Source organism: Sus scrofa, chromosome 17 (genome assembly GCF_000003025.6).
Source record: "Sus scrofa isolate TJ Tabasco breed Duroc chromosome 17, Sscrofa11.1, whole genome shotgun sequence".
In the NCBI taxonomy this organism is placed as follows: Eukaryota; Metazoa; Chordata; class Mammalia; order Artiodactyla; family Suidae; genus Sus; species Sus scrofa.
In genome coordinates this window covers 41485833-41498318 of record NC_010459.5, presented here as the reverse complement: position 1 = coordinate 41498318, position 12486 = coordinate 41485833, and the positions used below count along the sequence as shown (strand labels likewise).

The 12486-nt window shown below is 52.4% G+C and overlaps 1 long non-coding RNA gene across 5 annotated transcripts; it reads right to left on the bottom strand.

Annotated features, from left to right (window-relative positions):
- Positions 1997–8210, bottom strand: LOC100622037. Of its 5 annotated transcripts, none has more exons than XR_001302120.2 (9): positions 8009–8160; positions 7316–7430; positions 6127–6311; positions 5517–5596; positions 4930–5109; positions 4306–4379; positions 2891–3022; positions 2469–2563; positions 1997–2382 (listed from the first exon to the last, which is right to left on the bottom strand). It is a non-coding gene; the product is annotated as an uncharacterized LOC100622037 (long non-coding RNA). The 5 variants fall into 5 exon arrangements; XR_002339961.1 differs by having other exon boundaries at positions 6191–6311; XR_308778.2 differs by lacking the exon at positions 4930–5109 and having other exon boundaries at positions 6191–6311; positions 8009–8210.

The following is a 12486-nucleotide window of genomic DNA, read 5'->3' as shown; positions in this document are numbered from 1 at the left end:
TATCCTGGGGGAAAGCATGTTCCGGTCCCTGGTCCATGCTGTGATGGAGGCTGCACAGGCTGCCACCAGCGCCCAAAGGTGAGCCCCTTACTCTACTCGAATCACACTACCAGGTGAGGCCTTCTCTGTACGTCTCTTTCCTCTAATATGGAAACCCTGTAAAGGCAGGGGGTTGCTCTTTTGTTTTCTTTCATTTACCATTTCCTAGAATTGTGCCTGCCCCAAAGTGACACTTGATGTGAATCAAAGGAGGGGCAGAGAATCCAGTCTGGGTGGAGGTCTAGCCAGTGAAGGCTTCCTGCAGGAAGTGACCCAAGCTGAGCCAGGCAAGCATCTGAAATGGGAGGACATTTCTGGCACACGAGCCAGGAAAAGGGGAGTGTGTTCAGGAACCTCACGTGGAAGTGTGACTGGGGCCTGTGGCACTTTCGGGGCCTGAGATGAGGGTACACGGGCAGACCGCGGGCCCCGCGTGTCTCCCCTGAGCGTGGGAAGCCTATGCTGGGGCTGAGGGTCCGGTGGGTGAGGGTAGCAGAAGGCAGACCTCAGAGGCTGGGGCAGGGGTGAGCATCATTTATAATTTGAAAGTGAGCAAGTCAATGATCAGGTTATTGAGACCTTATTGGGTGCCCGGGGCTGCAAAACCAGTGCTTTAATGCATTTCTTCACTAACCCCCTTGTCCAGTCATGATACCAGGATGCTGTGGAAACACGGCAAGGAATGATGGAAACCCTCACAAGCTGACCAGTCTAGCTAATTACAAAGGAAATTCTGGTACCCATGGGCCAAGCCACGGTCAGAGACGATGCCACTACCACCATGTGACTTGCTCCCCTCCACTTCACCAACCATGGCCCTCTCGCCTCTTCCTTTCCTCCCGCTGCTCCATCACTGCCCCCTCTTACTGAACACAGTAAAAAGGGCATCAGGGACCCCCAGGCTATAGGACTGAGGTAGGGGTCAGGAAAAGCAAGAGAGAATAAACAGAATAAAGCGGAGGGGAATGGGGCGTGGACACTGCTACCGAAGCTGATGGGAAGCTGCTTGGAATGAGAGGGGATGGTTGGTTTCAAAGACGTCTCCAAATGCCAAGGTGATAACCAGCAGGGACATCTCACTGAAAAGGAGGGGCTTTGGCCAAGTTGGGGGACATGGGCCTAGGGCCATGGTGGGATGAAACTGGTAGATGGGGGGGTCATCAATAGAGCACATAGGAGACATCAAATGGCCCTGGGGTAGGAACGGAGGATGGAGCAAGGCAGTAATAAGGACCTCTGCTGGAACCAGCTGGCAGAGTAGACCCTCCAGGCCCCAAGGATGCCTCCCACTGAGAGAAGCCATCCAGGCACCGACCACATGAATGTGAGCCTGACCACCTGGTTTCTACCTCTGCCCCAGTCAAGGTGATCCAAGGTCAATGGAAAGAACAGACAGTGAACTCTTCCCTTTCCACCACGGCCTTTGGGAGAGTTCCTCTGTGTGGACACCTGCAAAACGAGCAGAACACCACGTACCCGCACTGTTAACACTAGAGCCACCCCAACCCTAGCCCTTACACCCCCGGTTCTCCCAAGGGCAACTGTGCCTCGTACATCCCACTCCCAGTCCCGATCAAAACCATCTCCCCAGTCACCCGGTGTCCCTTCACCCGCAGAGCTCGGGGCTCTCCGCCTTCCTCGAGGACTGTGGCCCCTGGCTGTCTTTACCTCCACCTCTACCATTTCTGAAGCCCTGGTGCACACATTCCTCTACCAATAATTCCAGCAGTTCCCTTCTCTCCTAAGCCTGGGCTCCCCACAGCACTTGGGATCATCTGGCCCCATGTCAATTCTACAGCCCACCCCACATCCCTAGGTCAAGCCTCAGGGATGTGCTAAGAGGAAGGTCTCAAGGAATAAAAACTGGAAGACCTGCCCTGTGACCTCATGGCTCCATACCCAGCCTTGCTGGCACATGGAGACAGGGATTAGAAAAAGAAAAACGAAAAAACATGCAGCAGGGCAGTTTCGAGATTTATTTAAGTGGGTGAGAAGATAAGATGCACGGCACACAAGACTCCAACAGGAACTCCTGGTTCTAAAAAGTTATACTAGGAGCAAATGGGAGACACAGAAGCCACGGGATGACCTGGTCCAGATGGGAAGACACAGTCTTCCTGGTCAGCAGTGTTCTGAGGCACCTGCTGGGAGCCAGTAGAAGGTCTCCAGCTCTGAACCCCAAGTCCCTGGAGCCCCAGAACTTCCCCTCTGCCCTGTTCACACAGAGGGCAGAGTCCTTCCACGCTGTGCTGAGGCAACAGAAGAGAAAGGTTTGGCGATGGTCATGCGACAACATCCTGCTTCACGCTGCTACGCCAGTGTCCGCGGTCAGCCCCTAAATACCTACAGGAGAAAGTCAGATGAGGCTGGTAGCTTGGCACTGCCATCTCAGAAACACAGGCCGACGCAGCCCTTTGGCAGTAACTCACCATGAGGAGGACCCTCCGGGGGAGCTGGGACCCAGGTCCTCACCTTGAGAGGGCGAGTGGTTCTGACCCCCGAGGCTTCTTCCAAAGCAGCACCCCTAGAGCAACGAGGAGGCCACAGACCAGGAGGGCATGACAAGAGTTTGCTCCCCAATATTACCTCATCTATTTTTTTTTTTCTTTTCTCTTTTTAGGGCCGCACCCACAGGATATGGAAGTTCCCAGGCTAGGGGTTGAATCAGAGCTGTAGCTGCCATCCTAGGCTACAGCAACGCAGGATCCAAGCTGCATCTGCGACCTACACCACAGCTCATGGCAATGCCAGATCCTTAACCCACTGAGCCAGGCCAGGGATCAAACCCGCATCCTCATGGATACGAGTCGGGTTCATTTCCGCTGAATCACAAAGGGAATTCCAATATTACCTCATCTTTCTTTAAGGTGACATCCATGAAAGCGTCCCCAATTAGTCAGAGATGAGCTGCAGTGTTTTTTTCCACACCAATCTTGGCTCAAAAAGGAATCTCAATGCTCCCAGAGAAGAGTCAGAATGAACACTGTCTTGGAAAAATGGGTCTTCTCAGGGTGACAGAGTAAAGGGAATTGGCAGAGAGATGGCTGGAGAGCTTGTTCTCTCCTACTGTTCAGCCCACCACCCCAGCAGCCGTCCCCCACTTCCCAGAGCCATCACTTATCTGTGCACCTGACTCCCCGGTGCTCGTGCTCACCCCTGCCTCAAGTCACCCTTGTGTGCCTCCCCTCCCCTCGAAGCCCTTCCTGTTGCCTATGACACCCGCCCCTTCAAAGGCCTGCCCAGTCCACCACCTCCAAAGAGCTGCTTCCCCTAGAAAGTCTTATGCCAATCACTATGTACCCCCCCAACACCATACTTATTCATTATACGTAATTCATCCTGGCTCCTTACACCCCCTAAAGTATCTCAACACGACACGACACAGCCTGGCTCTGATAACAGGAAGCTTAGGCTTGGAAGTCTCCTGTCACTGCCTGTCACACGCAGCTCCCAGTGCCTGAGTGCAGAAAGCATGGGCTGGAGAGAAGCAGGAGTGTGTGAAAGCGCCAGCATTTGAAAGGGACAGGTGTGGACCCTCCAAATTCGGGAAACTGCTTTCCACAATTCCTCTCCCTGCATTATCAACGACCAGAGCACGGCCAGCCCGTGGTCACTTTTGAATGCAGGTGCACGCAAGGCAGAGAGAGATCTACGAAGATGAGCAGGTGCCAGTGGCCTAGAGGATACACTGAGTCTAGCAAAAAGACTCGGCCAAGCACAGAAGCCCAGGGGTGGCCATTCTTTCCTGTGAAAGCCCAACAGGACCTCCCTGCCAAAGGGAATCAAAGAGGAGTCACTTTGGGCAAAAACAGTGAGGAAATATCATGGCTGGAAATTATAGGCATTTTGCGGTCCTAAGTACCACAAAATCATCTCTGTCATAGCTTGGATTTTCAAATGAAGAAGACAAGGTCACAAACTGAGATGGCGGCAAAAGGGGCATCAAACTCAGAGGGAAAGCATCTCTGGTCCACCCACTTTCCATCCCAATATGCACTGCCCACGCTCGAGGGACGGAGGGCAGACACTCCTGAACCGGAGCTCCCAGTACCCAAGTGGGACACGAGGCCCACCCCTGGCGGCCACTGAAGACACGTGCAGGGGTGATCAAGGTTGCTTGGGGCTGAGGTGGTGAGCAGATCTGGGACTCGTGGGTGCTGCCTTCATCTCACCTCTCAGCTCCCCTCCATCTGCACCCAGGGCCCTGAGAACTCACGTGACTACTGTGAGGCCCCAACACTCCAGAGGATGGACCAGAGCTCTCACCTCAAGGACACTGCGGTCTACAGCGCTGCTGACACGACAACTTCCACGACGGCCTCTGCACACCGTGGACTCATCTGCATCGGACAAGAAGCTGAGAATGAGCACCTGCCTTGCCCCTGCTCATACAGCGCATGGCAGGCAGCAGAAAAGGGCTCAGCACAGAAGCCGCCAGACAGTAAGCACTCTGCAGATGCTGGCAGTGATCATTTCCTGAATAGACACGCCGTTTCCTCATAAAAAGAACAGTAGTTAACTCTAAAGAGGGAGACGGCGGATGGCCTGCGGCAGGGTGGCCAGCGCTAATCAGCGTGCCATTCACCAGTGGTGGGCAGAAAAGGGTGTCAAGGCCAGGCCCATGGGAACATGCCATGGCCGAGTGGCAGCAACTGAACATTCAGGGGAACTCACGCAGCACATGTAGTCCGGTTCCCAACAGCAGGGCAGGAAATAAAAGCCCCAACAATGACACTAACGCACACAGGACAGCCCCTGAAGCCCTGGAGGCTCCAGGAGTATGAGGGGAGCAGCAGGAGGGTGGGAAAGCTCTTGGAACTGCAGGGTAAGGAAGCAGACTCTCCAAGCGCGGGACAACCTGCCCACGCTCCCTCCGCCCGCACTGCCTACCAACGGGCCATGGGCAGCCGGTGATCATGTCCAAGTGCAGGGGCAGGGAAAGACGGGGGCTTGCTGGAAAAGGAGGCCCATGGAAAAGGCCTGGGAGTAGTAAGCCCAGTGGAGCCCAAGGACCCAGCAACTGCTTCCAGTCCTGCACAAAGCCTTCCCCGTGGCCCAGACAGGAGAGGCCTCCGAAGGAAAAGTGAAAGAGGTCTCAGGTTGTAAAAAACAGATGCCATGTGATCTGAAGACAAATAGCCTCATTTGAGTCCTGCTTTCCAGAGGGTGAAACCAGAGGTAAGAGAAGGTCCCAAAGCTAGGAGGCGGCAGAGAAGTGACGGAGACCCACGTACAGGTGGATATGCCAAACTCCCTTCCCTGCTTCAATTCACACGTTCTGCTGCCAACATTTGAGGAAGAGCTCTCAGAATCAAGGGCATAAATAGAAACCAGGTGTGTTCTTGAAGGCCCCAGAGAAGGCCAGGACGAAGCCACCCTCGTCACTCCTCTACCTACTTCCCAGAGAACATCACACCAGGGGAACTGTGGGCACTTGCGGGATGCCAAGCCCCAGACCTCCAATGAACAGAGCTCACCTCTGCAGCGCTGTGGTCCAGCCCTTTCTTAACAGGATGGTGACATCTCTCAAGGGCCCCTCTGCCCGGTGCTGCCTCCTCTGCAACAATCAAGAAGCCCTGGGTGAGCAACCCAGATGCCACCTGGTCACATGTCCCGAGAAGCCCAGGCAACTTATCTACATATCTGGTACAACAGCTAGCCACTTCATGAATGGGGGCTGTCGTTACCATCCCCTGAGCCACACCATCTTCTTGTGAGCAGGAAGGAAACTGACTACCCTCCACGGGATGACAATTCATCTGCATCTGAGGCAGAGAAGACTTTTCAGATCAGCTTTTGTGCAGTCTCTGATGACATGGTATAGGTTTGGGAAGGTGAATCTTGAAGAGGATGGAAAATCCAGGACAGGTTTGGGAGCGTGCAGCACCTGACAGGCAGTGCCTGGTCTGGACAGGGAGGGCAAAGGGGCAGGAGCACCTTAGGTCGCCTCCGAGGTGAGGTCTGGTGTCTATTTAAGTCTCCCCTGGTGACCTGGGCTCTATCTCATGCCAAGGGGCCTCAAATGGATATATACCGGTCACCAGGGAGAATAATTCCAAGAAAAGGAAACACAAGAGGTACCCCCACCTTCCCCCAGCTGGCTGGCTAAGACGCAGTCCTTTTCTGATTCCCCATGACGGGATGGCCTCACCACATCCCCGGGGTGCACCTCTCCTTTCCTTCTCTCCTGTTGGGTGGTTGTGGTACAGCTGCTGAGCCTTGGACACGTGCCAGGTACTGAGCCTACGGGGAGGCAAGACTCAGACGCCGACCTTGAGATCAGAACAGAGAGACAAAAAGCCAAGAAAATCAATGATTTTCACAAAGTACAACTAGAACCCCCATCTCATGTTAAGCCACTTCCCAGACTACAGCACACCAGGAAACATGCTAGACTGGCAAGGGAGGCAGATGTGGCTTTCTGGAGGGAGGTCCCTGGTGAAAATTACCCAATTATGGGTTCATGGCCCCCCCATAGCTCCTTAGACACAGTCTATGCTTCATCGCCCTTTTTAAAAAACTTCTTAGCAACGAGCACTAAGCCTCTCATAGGGAGCACTCAACACACACCAGGTACCAGGAGGCCTCTAAAAAGCGGTGGGGGGGGGCGGTGTGTGGGAAAGCTCCAGAATTTATAAGGGACACAACAGGCCCTCCAAACACGGGGAAGCGCTTTCAGCAGGTCCTCTCCCTGTGCTATCAACGACTGGGGCACTGGCAGCCCATGACCACTTTCAAAGGCTGGGGCAGAGAAGGGCACGAGGAGAGCCAGGCAGAGGAGCCCACATCAGCAGCCGGCTCTCCACCCAGCCTGGGGAAACAGGCCCAGCCAGACCCAGGACCCCAAGGGCCACCCTCACTTCATGGCAACAGCCCATCTCCCCTCATCAAGTCAGGGCCCAGGAAGACCAACTTCAGATGACAATGCCTCAATTGCTTCTCACCCCACAAATACCAGCTGAGTACCTACTGTGGACCAGGCATTATGGGGTCAAAAAGGAAAACACAGGCCAGGCCTCTGCCCGCCCCGCCCCAACTCCCACTCCAAAGAAAGTAAAGCTCAGGAGAAAGAAATAACTCACCCCAGATCCCACAGATAACGAGGAGCTGAGTCAGGCTCTGACCCCAGGCCCTTCTGGCCCCCAGTCCCAGCCCCATCCTCCTGCACCAGGACTTGGCAGACAACTCCCACATTCCCCCCGCCCCCCGGAGCCCCAGAACCACCCCACTGCGCTGGGGCAGGAAGGCCACAGCCCCCAGGAGCAGCAGCACTTACCCAGGGGGCACTCAGCCCCTGCAGCGCGGGTCCGGGTCCTGCAGGAGAGAAGGGGGCGACGGCTGAGGCAGGGCCCGCAAAGCCGTCCGAGGGAGGGTCTTCATCTGCGCAGGGCCTGGGCAGGGAAAACGTGGGCAAGGGCGTGAGTGCAAAGCAGGGGGACAGGAAGCCAGACTCTGCCTCTCTGGGGCCCTGGGCGCGTCCTCAATTTAAAGCGCAAAGGACCCATCTGTAAAATGGAGATTTTTAACACTTTCCTTTAAAGGTTACTGAGAGAACATGGGCTACAGATTTGGTTTCATCCGACCAGCGGCTTTGCGGGATGAAACGCTTTACTCAGAGTGATGGGTGGTGAACGGCAGCGGACGCCGGTGCTCCTCGGGCCCCACACGACCCTCTGCGGGAGGACCTTGGGCCCACGCGTCGCCGGGCCTGCTTCTCGCTATCAGCTGGGACAAGTCTCCCCAAGGGGCGGGTGAGGCCGGGGGACCCGATACTCTGAAATGGCACCGGCCGGACACGAGTCCTGAGAAGTCCACACGCGAGGGAGGGGATGGGCTGCGAGGGGACCTGCGGCCGGCGCTCCCCGCCCTCTCGGGCCTCGGTCTCCCCTCCTGTCGGGGGCGGGGAGATGGAGCACGGGCCTTGCAGGCTGCCGGGGGTTCTGGGCAGCGCGGCCCCGCATTGACTCACCTGGGGCGCCGGGACTGTGGCAGCGGGTCGAAGAAGACTGCGCGAGAAGATGCTGGATGGATCGGGGATGCCTCGGATGCAGGACCCGCCCTTCATCGCTCGGGCGCCGGCGGAAATGCAGTCAGGGCCCGGGCTGCGGCCCAGAGCGGCGGCTCTCCGGGCGGAACCCGCGCAAGCGGTCTCTTTGGCGCCCCCTAGTGGGTTGGAGCTGAAACGCTGACCCGTCTAGTATCCAAGTATCCATCTTGCCTCTTCCCAACTACCCACCAGATTGGTTACGACATCTGTAGTTTTGACCTACCCGCTCCTTCTCCCTGATTTTCTTGCCGCATTCACCCTTCCTGTTGAACTCTGTCTTGTTGGGAATGTCAATAATGTCTCCTGCCCTCTTCTGACAAAGGGTTGAGCAGGGACCCAAGCTGGGGAAACTATATTTTCTAACTAAATTTTGTATTTCAAGTGTGAGAAAGCAAGGGTCCTACGGGAGCTTGGAGGCTAGCTGTGAACCGGTAGAGTCATACTTCAATCAGTTTCCACAGTCGGACGGATTCTTGGAGGTGGTGCGCCGCAGTGGGGTATTGAAGGGCTCAAACCGAGAAGGGGGGATGGGAAGATGTTCAGAAAAGGAAGAAAAAGGAAGACTCAGAAGCTGATGTGGGGGAAGGGCGGGGGAGTAGATGTCTATGTTGGGATGTGAAGAAGTTAGAGGCTGGATAGAGCATCTCATTGCATGGCCTGTAAGAGATGATCTTCAAGTGTTTACACAAGAAAAGAAAGATAAATTTTCATTGTTGCAGTGGGAGAAGAACTCACCTGATTCTGAAGTGTAAGAAAAATTCCATGTGTCTGCTTTTGGATCTTGAGGGCTTAAAAAGTGAGGAAAAAATGATCCTTACTGAAAAAATGACAACTGAAATGATCCAAATAAAGTAAAATTGCAGAAAGTGAGGATACCCATATTTAAAGTGACATAGGCAAACAATTTTAGGAATAAAAAAAGGACTTGGGACAGTCAGAGGAGAGAGTAAAAGGTTAGAGAACCATGTGTTTGACTTAATGCCCATAAAATTTTAAATTTAGGTAAAATGAGCACATTCCTGGAAAATATTTGACAGATGTGCCTTAAGGAAAAATAGAAGACCTAAATAATTGTATAATACTTTAAAAAATTGAATCTGTAGTTAACAATCTTCTCACAAAGAAGACATCAAACCCAGGTGTCTTCATATGTAAGTTCAACAAAGCTTTGCAGCCTTACACAGTCTCCCAGACAATAAAGAACAGTTCTCAATTCACATAATAATCACGATCCCAAATTAGACAAGGTCAATAAAGAAAAGGCTAGACGTTCCTGTTGTGGCTCAGTAGGTTAAGAACCCAACATAGTGTCCATTAGGATACAGGTTTGGCCTCACTCAGTGAGTTAAGGATCCGGTGTTGCTGTGAGCTGTGGTGTAGGTCCCAGATGTGGCTGTGATCCCGCATTGCTGTGGTGTAGGCTGGCAGCTGTAGGTCAGATTCGACCCCTAGGCTGGGAACCTTCATATGCCTTGGGTCCTAAAAAGCCAAAAAAAAAAAAAAAAAAAAAAAAAAAAAGGAAGGAGATGGGTCTTGGCTGAGCATCCCAAGCAGGACAAACCAGAGCCCCTCAGGTCCACACATGTTCAACACCAGAGCACCTAGGAGCCTATGCACGGTCAACACCTCCCAACCCACCCCAAGATGAGAGATCTCTGAGGTAGGTAACTCTCCCCAAACCTACAAAAAGGTGGAAGTAACTTTGAGAATTAAGAGTTCTAGTGTCACCGGTCATGGAGTTAAGGGCTGAATTTCTCAGAGGGTTCTTCCACTTCTCGTACACCTTTCTTTTGTTCTAATGGACCTGCACGGGTTTCACTGTCACAGGTTTAATTATCTTCTGCTTGTCCTCATGAAGCTTGGGGTGGGGGGACTCTCCTAAAGTTTTGCCCTTTAAAGATATTCTTTGAGTTTCCATCTTGGCACAGCGGAAGTAAATCTGACTAGGAACCATGAGGTTGCGGGTTCGATCCCTGACCTTGCTCAGTGAGTTAAGGATCTGGCGTTGCCATGAACTGTGGTGTAGGTCGCAGATGCAGCTCGGATCTGGTGTTGCTGTGGCTCTGGCATAGGCTGGCAGCAACAGCTCCAATTGGATCCCTAGCCTGGGAACCTCCATGGGGTGCGGGTGCAGCCCTAAAAAGACAAAAGACAAAAATTAATATATTCTGAAGGGTCTTCATTAGAAGAACCTCCCATTTAAGGATTTGAATGGGGATTTTTGAACCCCCTCCTTCAGGATGGCAGGACATAGTGTGACTTGGCTGGAGCAGAGAGGGAAGTGCTAGGAAAATGTCAAGTGCTTTCCATGCTCAGCCGAGCATCCCTGACATTTCTGCTTCTCAACCAGAGACTCTGATGTGAATAGTGCTTCCATAAGTTGGGCAGTGCACAACCTGCACAACCGTAGATGGCAGTCCTGCATACCTTCAGTGGAAGATGGATGGAGATGTACTTCAGGGCAAACCCAGCACATGTTCTCCCCCCCACCCCTCCACCATAAAGAAAAAATGGAGTGAACAAAATTTTTAAATGGAGTGAAAGTAAAGTCAGAAGTCCACACACAGGGAAAGGAGAGTTGAGGCAGGGTCCTGGTGAAATTTCAGTTGCTGGCATTCGTTGTCTTGGAAGCCCAGCTCCACCTCTGCCCTTCCTCTTGTTCAATTACATAAGCTTTCTAATAATATAATTCTTTTTCCAGCATAAGTGAGGGTTCTGCCACCAACACTACTGGCTAAAAGCCTGAGTCTTTGCCTTAACTTGCCCCAAACGGCCAGTTATTAAGGTATTCCATCAGGGGGTTGGCTGTTGCATGAGGCACTGCAGGCATTTTGCTTAATCTTGTTGACTTTCCCATCTATGTCACTGGCTTACCTAACTGGGGATTCAAACAAACAAGGCAGCATGTTGAGAGCTCGAAATAAATGTGTCGTGACAGCCTTGGCTCTTGGCATTCAGACAGTCCATGCTCAGTGGCTTGTCCTTATGTGTCAGTGAGCAGTGTGTCTGCTGACATTAAAACAAAAGTGCAGAGCAGGCTCTGCTAGCTCCAGAAGGGATGGATATTTCAAGTGTGTCTTTTGCCAGGAGGTGATGTGTTGGGGACCCACCCAGGCAGGAGCAGGCTGGTGATTAGGTCTGCCTGGACCAAGCTCTTTCAGGAGCGGGCATAGGGGGCTTAAGGAGGCTGGAGGAGGAGGAGGAGGCAGAGCCACCAGCCACTTGGAGCTACTGGTCACCAAGACAAAGAAGTAGGAGTTCCTGTTGTGGCTCAGCTGTAGTGAATCCAACTAGTAACCATGAGGATTCGCTCCCTGGCAGTTATAAAAGACAAATTCTATATGATTTCACTTATACGAGCTTCCCAGAGTGGTCAAACTCAGAGACAGAAAGCAGAATGGTGGTTGCCAGGGGCTGGGGGAAGGAAGGAATGGGGAGTTGTTGGTCATCAGGTACAGAGTTTCTGTTTTGCAAGATGAAGAGGGTTCTGGGGATTGGTTGCACAACATTGAGAATGTACTTGACGCAACTGAACCGAATATGTGTCTATGGATGACTGGGTCACCTTTTTTTATGTCTTTTTTTTTTTTTTAGGGCTGCACCCACGGCATATGGAGGTTCCCAGGGTAGGGTTCCAATCGGAGCTCTAGCTGCCAGCCCACGCCAGAGCCACCGCAACGCGGGATCCGAGCCGCGTCTGCGACCTACACCACAGCTCACGGAAACGCCTGATCATTAACCCACTGAGCAAAGGCAGGGACCGAACCCGCAACCTCATGGTTCCTAGTCGGATTTGTTAACCACTGCACCACGACGGGAACTCCTCAATAAAGCTTTTTAAAAACTAAAAAAAAAAAAAAAAAAAAGAAAGAGTAGTAAAGAAAATAAAATAGGGAGTTCCTGTTGTGGCTCAGCAGTAATGAACACTAGTAGTATCCATGAGGATGTGGGTTTGATTCCTGGCCTCATTCAGTGGGTTGAGGACCTGATGTTGCCTCGAGCTGTGGCATAGGTCGCTGATGCAGCTCAGATCCTGCATTGCTGCGGCTGTGGTAGACTTGGATCCTGCATTGCTGTAGGTGGCAGCTGCAGCTCCAGTTAAATCCCTAGTCTGGCAACTTGCATATGCCACAGGTGCAGCCCTAAAAATAAAAATAAAGATAAATAAATACAATAAAATGGTTAAGATGGTAGCTTTTATGTGTTATTTTACAACTCAAAAATTTAAAAATAAAGTAATATATTGAAATATATGAATATCGTAATGTTTTTAATCATTGTTGGCTTATAGTAAGATAGTGATAGGAGTTCTCATTGTGGCTCAGTGGGTTAAGATCCCAACTAGTAGGAGTTCCCGTCGTGGCTCAGTGGTTAACGAATCCGACTAGGAACCATGAGGT